The following is a 12,648-nucleotide window of genomic DNA, read 5'->3' as shown; positions in this document are numbered from 1 at the left end:
TTATAGGCTTTCATGGATGAGATTAAGTAAGGTGGGGGTACTACTCCCTTACCCTGGAAAATGACCTCGGCTTGGTTTGGGGTCTTCAATGTAACGCTCTTAGTGACACAATTAATGGATGCATGATTCACTACTAACCAATCCATTCCCAATATGACATCGAAGTGAGTCATGCTTAATGGTATCAAATCAACTAATAACTCTACACCCTCAATCACTACAACAAACGCCCTATATATGGATGCAACAATTTTTGTTCCCCCAGATGGAGTAGATACAGATACCACATAATCAAGGGGTTCTAGCAGTCTGTTCAACTTCTCGGCAAATTTAACAGATACAAATGAATGTGTAGAGCCCAAATCAATCAAGATGTATGCAACTTGAGAGCAGATTGAGAGTGTACCTGACACTATCGTTTCAGCATTCTAGGTGTCTCTTGGCACTAGAGCAAAAACTCTGCCCTGTCTCATCTGTGTCCTTCCGACATTGTTTCCGTGTGCAGAGCCCGAGGTGCTCCCATTTTTTTTGCCATCGTCAGCCCTCGCCTTCGGACAGTCTTTCACGCGGTGGCCTGTCTCGCCACATTCAAAGCAGGCTCCTGTTGCCCAATGGCAAACCCCGAGATGCGGCTTCCCACAACTCGCACACGTCGGCTTAGCATTATCATCCCGAGTTGAGTTGCTGGAACTGCCCACATTCGCCTTCTTCTTGGCATTAAACGGCATCCGACAACCTTCATAGTTCTGTCTCTTCCTCTGACTCTCTCCCGAATTTTGATACCAGTTCAAGTTGGCTTCCACCAGAATGGCCTTATCTAACACCTCGACGTAAGTCGGCATATTGAGCATGTTGACTCGATCCTGGATTGGTCCACGTAGTCCACTTTCAAACTTCCTGGCTTTCCTATATTCATCACTGACCATATAAGGCGCGTATCTCGCCAATTCGGTGAAAGCACTGTCGTACTCTGCCACTGTCCTGTTGCCTTGCATCAGAGCTTGAAACTCTGTGGTCTTGTGATCTTGAACACTAAGGGGAAAATGCTTGTTGTAAAACAGCTCCAAAAACCTGGCCCAAGTTAAACCAGGATTAGCTTCCCGGATCATTATCCACCACCTTCAAGCATCATCGTCTAATGTGAATGCTGCCAATGTAACCTTCTGAGTGTCGGTGCTGGGAAAGATCTCGAATAGGTTCTCCATTTCCAAAACCCACGCCTCGGCCTTCATCGGCTCTATACCCCCTGAGAATCTCGGCAGTTTCATCTTCTTAAACTACCTAATCAAGGCGATCGTGCCGTCCCCATACAAGGCTGGCTGCGGAGGCACTTGAGGCACTGGAGAAGGTGGAGGCGGAACTGCGTGTCGGCCATTCGTCTGCTCGGCCTGGGTAGATGTAGCACTAGTATTCTGTTGCCTCATTTGTCTCAACTCACGGGTTAAGCCTTCAACCAGTCTTTCTAGTCTATCCAGTCTATCCTTTGATTGATCTCGGCCAACTGGTGGTCTACCTCTCCTCATGATGCTATGAGTAAGCAAGTGCAACTTTAAAACAAACTGGACCAAGAATCATGTATGCAAATAACAAATGGTCATGCCGAGATGATGCACACATTGTCAAATAGCAAGCAATATGATGTGATCCTAATATTTTTCTAAGGGAAATCCTATGCTCTTTAGGACTCAAGTGTGTGAATAACGTATACTAAGGAACTTGTGTTCTGATACCAATCTGTCACGACCCCAAACTGCCCCTAGTAGTTTAGTGCCGTGATGGCTAGTAATCCAAGATTACCGAAGGCTAACTTTCAAAATTCACACACAAACAGAGTATACATATGGTGCTTACAAATGCGGAAGCAATAAATTCAAAGCTAAGTAGTCCATAAGAGCAGTGCATAAGTTAAATGGAATGGCATACATTCGTGCATAGCTTTAATACAACAAAATGAAGTACAAAAATACATCTTGACCAAAAGGCTTCACAGCTATCAAATACAAAATACAATAAAATATAACTAAGAAGCATAATCTTCAAGATGCGGCAAAAGTGCATAATCCAAAACAAGTAGCAAGTACATCTAGGTGTCACCGCCGTCCTGCTCGTCACCTACATATATATATAGAGAGGGGTGAGCTTGGATACTCAGTGAATGGTATAAATAATAAAGGGTTTGCATGCATGATATCCGAGACCTTTAACAAAACAATACATAATCATAGCTTGTAACCAACAAGGGAGGAATCAAGTTCATCTAACAAATCTTTCAAGCTTCATCAATCAAAGTCTTTCAAGTTTCAAGGGGTGACGTTAACAAAGGTTGTGCTAAAAATGCTTATAGTCCCCCAGCACGTACGAACTTTCAAAAGTTGTGCTACAAATGCTTATAGTCCCCTAGCACGTACAGACTTTCAAAGGTTGTGCTACAAATGCTTATAGTCCCCTAGCACGTACGGACTTTTCAAGATTGTGCAACAAATGCTTATAGTCCCCTAGCACGTACGGACTTCCAAAGGTTGTCATTCAAAACAAGGCTAGTACTTGATATACAAAATAGGGATCATCATTCATGCTTCACAAAATACTTTTTCCAAAACAAGCAAGGAAAAACTTTATCAAAACTTAACAACATATCTTTATTAAAAATACCACTCACCTAGTTCTTCAAACGTCGGGGTAAAGGCAAGTCCAAGTCCTACAAACACGTGACAAAGTCTATTGAATGCACTACTCAAAACAAGTCTTGCATGCATGCAAATGACCTCGGCATTCTTCAAAACTAAGTCAAATCAAAACAAAACACAGTTCCTTATCTCAGGAAAACATGCTGGGCAACTACCAGGTCTAGGCCGAGGTCCCACACCTCCTTGCGAGGTGTGGCCTCGATGGCCACATTCAAGGAAATGAAGTCGGGAAAATATGGGTTTCTCTCTCTTGAAGAACATGACGAACATTAAGAGCATGAACATGAGGAAAATGAATGCTAAGATCATAGTTTGCTATTACAAAATCTGAGATTTCATGCTATGCATTCAAAAACATGGACCTGGGTACCCATATTCAAGGATCTTGTGAGAACAAACACAAAAGCATGAATCTTAATGCAAACTTTCAAATCAAACAAGACTTTTTCTTCAAGAACACATGAACATTATTTTCTCTTTCTAAAACCAACTTTAAATCAATGCATGACGTGCAGAACAGGTTCAATCGTGCAATGCAGCTAGATAAACATAAAGAATGACAAGAGTAAATCAAGAATCTAACCTCAATACACGAATCTAACGGTTTGACCTCTAGAAATCAAGCTCGAAAGCCCACTTTCTCACTCTAAAACTTTTTCTTCTTCCTAAAGCTTCTCTCTCTACAAGGCAAAGATATAATACAAAATGTATATTTTCTGGGTCTTTCGGCTGACTTAACCCACTGCAGGGGTACGTGGCAAAGGCTGGTTGGTTCTACTCAAAAAGGTGACTGAGTGAAAGGACAAGACTATGACAAGGTGTACTCAACAAGCTAGGCGGCAAGAGCACTCCGACAAGTAACGACATCGGCTAACAACAAGACTTCGGCAAGCAAGGGGCAAGGACATCGGCTAGAAAGGACAACACTTGGCCTAGATGTGCCACACCTTGGTCTAGGTTGTACCAATCTAGGAGTAAGGTCACTTAGGTTCAAGGGTAACATCTCGGCCTAGATAATACACATCTCGGTCTCAGCGATGAACACCTCGGCCTAGATAGTGACATCTCGGCCAACATGTCAGAGCGAAGGTGGAGTTAACCAAAGTAAATTCCAAGATGGTCTTAGGTGCAAGAGGTTCAAAACTGACCTAGGCTCAGGGTGATCTCGGCTAAACCCGCACCGAGTGGGGTACAAAGCATGCTGTAACACATAAGCGAACAAGGGCAAGACTAGAAATGCAAGTTTAACAAGACAGAATCATATGAATGCATGTGAGTATGGTTAGGACAGCGTGAGGGTTATTACAACCACTCACATAGTTCTTCGGACGTCGGGATCAAGGCAAGGGTCCAAGTCCTTAGAACACGAATCTAACGGTTCGATCTCTAGGAATCAAGCTTGGAAATCCACTCTCCCTGAAGAACTCCTCTCCCTCTTCTAGAGCTTATCTCTCTTATTCAAAACAAGGTTATAACAAATGATAGGTTTCTCTCTCTGTCGGCTGACTTAACACTCAACTCGGACACGTGGCAACGGCTGGTTGGCTCTCCTAAAAAAGGTGATAGATTGACAAGACAAGGCTATGACAAAGTGTATCTAACAAGCTACTCGGTAAGGCACTCTGGCAAGTGATGACATCGGCTAAAGACAAAGCTTCGGCAACTAAGGTGACAATGACCTCGGCTAGGAAGGACAACACTTGATTAAGCTATGCTACACCTTGGCCTAGATGTGCCACACCTCGGTCTAGGTCATACCACTCCAGGACAAGGTCACTTGGGTGCAAAGGTAACATCTCGGCCTAGATAATACACATCTCGGCCAATATGTTGAGGCGAAGATGGAGGTCAAACAAAGGGGTTTCAAGATACTTCTAGACTGAAGATGACCTCGGCTTGGAATGATCTAGGCTTAACATAACCTAGGCTTAACATCAAGGAAGGAACAAAGCATGCGAGCAATACTTAAGCAAACAAGACAAGATTCATGAATACAACTTAACAAGACAAGGTTATGTAAATGAACATGAATATGACCATGACATGAATATGGGTCGTTACAGCATCTTAACATGGCAAAACATACAAATGTATGCAAACATGACTAGGACATGAATGTGGGTTGTTACATCCTTCCCCCCTTAAAGAAGTTTGGTCCCCAAACTTCACTTACCTTGTTCCCAAAACGGCTCCGGATGTCGAGTTCTCATCTCTTCTTATCATCTCTAGCTTTTACCTTGGGGCAATCCTTAATACGATGACCCATCTCACCGCATCCGAAACATGCTCCAGTTGCCCGAAGACAAACCCCAAAATGTAGCTTCCCGCAACTTGCACAGGTCGGCCTGGTGCCACCTTCCAGATTCGCGTTGTTGGGACTGTCCACCTCTGTCTTCTCCTCGGCATCATTCGGGTCTGCCTCTTCTTCGCGATTGTCATAGGTCTGCCTCTTCTTCTGATTCTTCCCTAAACCTTGACTTCTGTTCAGGTTGGCTTCTGTAAGGATGGCTTTATCTAACACTCCAGCATACGTCGGCATGTTGAGCAAGTTAACCTGATCTTGTATCGGCCCTCGGAGTCCACTCTCAAACTTCCTAGCTTTTCTGTATTCGTTGTCGACCATGTGAGGTGCATACCTTGCCAACTCGGTGAAAGCACGATCATACTCTGCCACTGTTTTGCTACCCTGTGTCAACATCTGAAATTCTGTGGTCTTGCGATCTCGGACACTGAGTGGGAAATGCTTGTCATAGACCAGCTCCAAAAATCTGGCCCAAGTCAAGTCTGGGTTACCTTCTCGGATCATCATCCACCATCTACGAGCGTCGTCTTCCAAGGTGAATGCTGCCAGTGACACCTTCTAGGCGTCGGTGCTAGGAAAAACCTCGAACAACTTCTCCATTTCAAGAACCCAGGCTTCTGCTTTCATCGGCTCTATACCTCCATGGAACTTCGGCGGTTTCATCTTCTTGAATTCTCTGATCAGGGTCAATGTGTCATCTCCATACAAAGCTGGCTGTGGAGGCACTTGTGGTACTGGCGGTGGTGGAACTACATGTCAGCCATCTGTCTGCGTGGCCTGGGTGGAGGTGGTACCGGTGTTCTGCTGCCTTGCTTGCCTTAACTCATCGGCCAAACTTTCAGCAATCCTTTCTAATCTGTCCAACCTATCTTTGGACTGATCTCGGCCAACTGGGGGTCTACCTCTTCTCATGATGCTAGGAGTATGCAGGGTGTGACACTTAGAACAAGATGAACAAATGAACATGTATGCAAGTGAACATGATCATGCCAATGTAACAAACGCTCATGCCGAGATGATGCATGCCTTGTCAAGTGGCAAGCAATATGATGCAATCCTAACATTATTCTAAGGGTCATCCTATGCTCTTTAGGGCTCAAAGTGTGTGAATAACGTACTATAAGGAACTTGTGCTCTGATACCATTCTGTCACGACCCCAAACAGCCCCTAGTAGGATGGTGCCGTGATGGCCAGTAATTTGAGATTACCGAAGACCACTTACAAAATTCACACACAATCAGAGTATAAATATATGGGGCTCACAAGTGCAGAAGCAAAATATACAAATCTTAATTAGTCCATAAGAGCTGTGCATAAGTCAAATAGAATGGCATACAACTTTACATAGCTTTAAAACTTGAATACAACCAAAATAGATTAAGTACAAAAATACATAATACATCTTGATAAAAGGCTTCTCAAGCTGACATATACAAAAATACTTGAACTACAAATCAAGAAACATAATCTTCCAGATTGCCGACATCCTCACTGCCGACATAACATGCATACAAAACACACATCTCGGCGTAGCCGACTTCTTGCTTGTTACCTACACACATACATAGGGAGGGTGAGCTTGGATACTCAGTGAATGGTACAAGTAATAAAGGGGTTAAATGAATGATACCCGAGGTCTTTGTAAAACATACATATCATAGCTTGCACAAAACATGAGATGAATCTAGTTCATCAAACTTGATCTTACAAAACTTACTTACTTACTTACTTAACATACGTCAACTTAAAACATGGGGTGATGACATTCTGGGCAAAACAAAAGCATAACCTCGGCATCGAGCACACCCGTTCATAGTCCGTCGGTGGCCGATATCTTAACAAGGGTGCTACTTAGGCTTAACGTCCCCTAGCACGAAAGGACGGTGCTACATAGGCTTAAAGTCTCCTAGTACGGAAGGACTATGCTACTTAGGCTTAAAGTCCCCTAGCACGTACGGACTTCACATGTGTGCTACAAATGCTTATAGTCCCCTAGCACGTACGGACTTCACATGTGTGCTACAAATGCTTATAGTCCACTAGCACGTACGGACTGGTGCCACAAAAGCTTATAGTCCCCTGGCACGTACGGACTTCCCGAGAACGTCACCCAAAATAAAACTTATACTTGATACGCAAAACTTATACTTGATACACAAAATAGGGATATCATTCATGCTTCACAAATACTTTTCAAAACAAAGCAAAGCAAAGCTTATCAAAACATTGTAACGTAGCTTTATTAAAAATACCACTCACATAGTTCTTAGGACGTCGGGATCAAGGCAAGGGTCCAAGTCCTTAGAACACGGATCTAACTGTTCGATCTCTAGGAATCAAGCTTGGAAATCCACTCTCCCTCAAGAACTCCTCTCCCTCTTCTAGAGCTTCTCTCTCCTATTCAAAACAAGGTTATAACAAATGATAGGTTTTTCTCTCTGTCGGCTGACTTAACACTCAGCTCGGACACGTGGCAACGGCTGGTTGGCTCTCCTAAAAAAGGTGATAGATTGACAAGACAAGGCTATGACAAAGTGTATCTAACAAGCTACTCGGTAAGGCACTCTGGCAAGTGATGACATCGGCTAAGGACAAAGCTTCGGCAACTAAGGTGACAATGATCTCGGCTAGGAAGGACAACACTTGACTAAGCTATGCCACACCTTGGCCTAGATGTGCCACACCTCAGTCTAGGTCATACCACTCCAGGACAAGGTCACTTGGGTGCAAAGGTAACATCTCAGCCTAGATAATACACATCTCGGCCAATATGTCGAGGCGAAGATGGAGGTCAAACAAAGGGGTTTCAAGATACTTCTAGACTGAAGATGACCTCGGCTTGGAATGATCTAGGCTTAACATAACCTAGGCTTAACATCAAGGAAGGAACAAAGCATGCGAGCAATACATAAGCAAACAAGACAAGATTCATGAATGCAACTTAACAAGACAAGGTTATGTAAATGAACATGAACATGACCATGACATGAATATGGGTCGTTACAGCATCTTAACATGGCAAAACATACAAATGTATGCAAACATGACTAGGACATGAATGTGGGTTGTTACAATATATATATATATATATATATATCAGACAGTGTCATAGTTTACTTTTTACAGTTTTTTTTTCTCGAAACAAGCCCCTTCACCTGCCTTCACTTGTTCCATCACATGCTTCCTCATTTGGTATCTCATAATTTGTAATGGCCAAATAAATGTTAATTTAAAAGAGAAATTGTAGACTCATTTTATGCACCTAAACAACGACATGGGGTCATTGAATGCCCATGCACGCTAGAAGAATATTTCACTTGAGCCTCGAAATTTCGTTAAGCAAATGCAACACACCAGCGAATCTGTATCTGTTTCCCAATTCTAATTGGTTATACAAGACATTTACTGTTATCATTTAGCACCCAGGCCTTCAGATCGTGATTTTGTGTTCTAGTTGGTCACTAAAGTGTATTTGGTATTTATATTCACTTTTCATTGTGTGGTCATTTCATGGCAGGTTTGGTTTTGGTTGGCACAGAGCATGATAACAAACCTGAAAGACTAGGTGTAGCCGGTCTTGAACTGCACTATGCCAACTTAATCAATCAGATAGACAACATTGTAAGTTTAACTCTTTCTTGTATTTTATTGGTAATACTTTTCATAGGGTAAATTACACCGGCTAGCCTGATCTTTGGTGAAACTACACATACTATCGCCTGTGTTCTGGAAATTACAATGACCTATCCCACACTACTGCTTGTTTGCAAGCAGCAGTGTTAATTTAGTTTGTTCAGTTATGCATGCTATTGCCCTTAGTTTTTTTAAAACATAATTTAATTTAAATGTAATAATTTTTGGGCAAAGTCAATAATAAATACACTTTCTTCCACCACCAAACCACCACGAAAGTTAATTAAAAAATGTATATTTTTATTTATTTGTTTGATAAAGACTTGGACCAAATTTATCAAGGGCAAAGTAGGCATTTAAATAATTTAACACATGTCATCATCATAATATGCTTATGTCACTAACGGTAGGCGGGAATTTTTTTTGAAATCTTTTTTTTTTTAAAAAAAAAATTAGTTTATTACGGAAGTTTTTGCATGAAAGAGTGTAATTTTCAGAACACAAGGGGCTGCAGGTGTGTTATTGAAAAACCTCACGGGTGTTGGCATAGTTGGCTTTTTAATTATTTTTGCATGGCTAAAACAAATATATTTGGAAAGTTGGTTGGTTTTTTTTTTTTTTTTTTTTGTAGTTAATTTGATAGTTGTGAGAGAAAAAGTGAAATGATTATGGTTTGGATGTGACATTTTATCTTATTGACTATTTTAACCTATTTTTTCATTGACTATTTTAGCCAAAAAAGCCATTGCTGAAGAGGGCCATAATTTACCCTTTTTCCGTATAGATGGTGTTGCATAACCAAATTTATGTTGATTTTCAAATACAAATTCTTTGTTTTTTTTTAGGCATCTTGGTCTACCTCCCTCCTAACATGAGAGACCAACTATATCATGGGTTGCCAAATAGTGTCAAGATTGCTCTATGTTCTCGGTGCCAAACAATTGATACCAAGGAGGAGGTATACCTTAAATAGGATAGTGTAGTTCCTGTAATGCTTTGCATGCTTGTTTCCATGGACTTCTTTAAATGATTCAATTTGTATTCTTTAAGTGTACAAATGCAATGTGTGTATTTACATAAGTAACTTAGGCACTTCAACTTTTGGCCTTTATGCAGCTTACAATTCCTCAAATTAAAGCTGAAATGGAGAAGACACTCCAATGGCTTGTTCCGGTGGCTACAAATACTTCCAAGTATGTTGAATGGGATTGTTTAATGAATCTGTCATCTTTCTGCTTTGCCTATGCTTGAATTTGAAATCCATTAATATTTTCCTGCTTAAGCTTTTAGCTGCCATAATATGGTCATACATGCATTTACATCTTTTTTCCTTTTTATTTGGCCGACAGGGCTCATCAAGGTTTTGGGTGGGTTGGAGAGTGAGCGAACACCTGGTTATTCGCCTTTCTCTTACTTAGTGCTCATATTTTCATTTTTTGTCAATAATGACATTTAGCCGCACGTGTTCTTTTCTTGTAGTAATGAGTTTGGCAAGAAGGGGGACATCCATAATAACGTGATTCGCCTCCAGACACTTCATCATGCAAATATGCACAAGACAGACCACTACATCCTCGAAATGGCAATATGGCTTCACCGTCTAATCAGTGTTGTGAGACACAGAGATAATGGAATTTGCAGAGCTTTGCCAGTTCGATCTCCAACCCGCAAAAGACTGAAGCTGTAGCCAATGATGATGCAGCGACTCCCATCCCTGATCGATTCTCCAAAGGCCCACAATGCTCAATTGTCACTAGAAGATAGAAATTTATTGAAAAAAGTGATGAACCGGAAAAAGTTAGGTCCTGGAATAAGCAAAAGTCAGGAATTTGGTTTGGCCAAGAAGAGAGGGAGCAAAGATTGGGCACTGAGCAGGAGTACAGGGAACTCGCCGAGTTGGCAATCGGAGCTTCCAAAATCTTATGTTTTGGATGTAATGGATCGGTTAGATACAATATTTTGGGAGCATTCATTAAATTTCATTATGAGCATTTTTTCTTCATTTGTTTATTTAATATTTACATATGTTTATTTTCTCATTGTTGTATATACTTTTTACATATGGTCTTAGATTGATATATAGATAATAATTAAGATATTGTTGGACTCATAATTTGTGCACCCAGGAAAAGAGAAAAAAAAAAAAAGTTGTGTTAGACCCGCACGGTCAAATAGTCAGTTGTTGCAAGTAGGGACGTAAGAAAAATCAATAAAACTGAGTAGACCGATCGAAATTGACCAAAATTTTAGTTTTTGGTATGTTTTTCATATCATATGGTCTGTTTCGGTTTTGAAACCATTTGTACAGATTCAAATCGAACCGATCGAATTTTATATTTAAATATTTTTATATTATAATTTCTTGAATATTATATGAGCAGTAACTAATATAATACGCTTTTGTGATAAAATTAGAGAGAAAAATATTTATAAAGCAATTTTTATATATTTTCTTCATTTATTTTTAATGTAAAATTTTATAATCTACTATAAATTTTTTTAAAATTTCATATAAGTTTTTCCTCTACATCAAACTGACAAAATTGAACCGTTGCATACAGTTTGTATTAGTTTCATAATCATAAAAATTGGAAAGATCGGTGCGGTGCTAAATATACTCTTAACACTGACCAAACCAATGCTCATTTTGTTTTAGAAGTCGGGAAGAGTTGGGTCTTTCTGGTATATAATACTTGAAATTGAATGTAATATAAGCTTGGCGTATGCTTCTCCCCTGTCCTCATCTCAACTGGAGATGTGCTGTTTGATCCTTTTTTAGGATTCTTTGAGTATATTATTTATTAACAAAATAAATAAATTGATTCTATAATTATAACATATTTATTTTATCTCGCATTTGTCCTTAAAAAAAATAAATGATTTATTTTTAAAAATATATTTGTCTATTTTTTTAGGGAAAAATATGATAAAATGAAGATGTAGAGGGCGCAAATCCTGCTAGTCTATTTTTTAGGTAGTGAATCAGTAACGGATGAGGGATGGATGTATCTGCCATTGAAGCAAAGCCTACTAGTTCGTCTGCTCTACTATTTTTTTCCTTGTCGATCTGCTCTATCCGTACTATTTCAAATTTCTTGATCTCTTTTCTGACTAACTCTTGGTACTTAGCCATCCTGTCATCTTTTGCTTCGTAGTCTCCTGAAATTTGGTTTACCACCAGCTGTGAGCCCCTGTAAACCATTACCTCGGTTGCCTTCATGTAGAACGCTGATTTCAGTCCTGCTAAAAGTGCTTCTAGTAGGTTTTCTACTTCTTTCGCCACTATCTCAGCATGGTGGAGTGCCGATCTGCGAGTGCGCAGTATAATTGGTTTGGTAGTTGGGTGGACATTCAATTGGTAACAGATGAAGCTTGCGTCAATGCCAGGCATGTCATACGGTATAGACACCCCATTTTTGACCGACCTTAGGACTTAGACGTCATCGTTTGAGTGCTCGGTGATTGCGCATGTTGTGCTCGTTCTGAGGTCACGGAGTCTCGGCTGAGAGCCTTGCCTCCGGACTTCGAGACTCTTCTGTGCTTTCCCTCAGTTTGCAAACCAGGTTCTGTTTTCTCTTCCTGAAGGGAGGGAGAGGTCTCGTAGACCATCTCTCAGTGGTCGTAGGCCACTGTTCCCGTTTGGAGATCAGTTTTCAATTTTCAGAGCCGTCGGTTGTGCGCCTTGGTTCGGGACCGCTTGACTTTCTCTGTTTGCTCCGGTCTTTGGCACACATCTTGTTTCCTCTCTCTAGAGGGACACTATGGCTCGGGAGACCACCTTCGTGGTCGCACGCGGCTTTCGATGCTTAATAGTCAATTTTTCAGGGTACCCAGTTGTGCGTTTTGGCCCCCGAACCCTCGTTTTGCATCGGTGTGGGTTCATTTTTGGCACGGACCCTAGTTTCATTGTTAGGAAGGTGGTACCAGGGTGGGAGACCACCTTTTCTTCTTGGAGACCACCTTTCTCTTCAACGGCCAGTTTTCTTGTTAGAGAGCTAGTCTCCCTCACTTTTGGGCCACAATTG

General features: G+C 41.0%; 1 pseudogene; it reads left to right on the top strand.

Moving 5' to 3' along the window:
• Nucleotides 1–8,500: 8,500 nt before the first annotated feature.
• Nucleotides 8,501–10,694, top strand: LOC145797992 (protein PSK SIMULATOR 2-like; annotated as a pseudogene).
• The last annotated feature ends 1,954 nt before the right edge of the window (nt 10,695–12,648 follow it).

This window comes from Camellia sinensis, chromosome 8 (assembly GCF_055761805.1).
Source record: "Camellia sinensis isolate YWXY chromosome 8, ASM5576180v1, whole genome shotgun sequence".
Classification (NCBI taxonomy): Eukaryota; Viridiplantae; Streptophyta; class Magnoliopsida; order Ericales; family Theaceae; genus Camellia; species Camellia sinensis.
The sequence above is the reverse complement of the archived record's forward strand: the minus strand, read 5'-3'. Positions and strand labels throughout refer to the sequence as shown.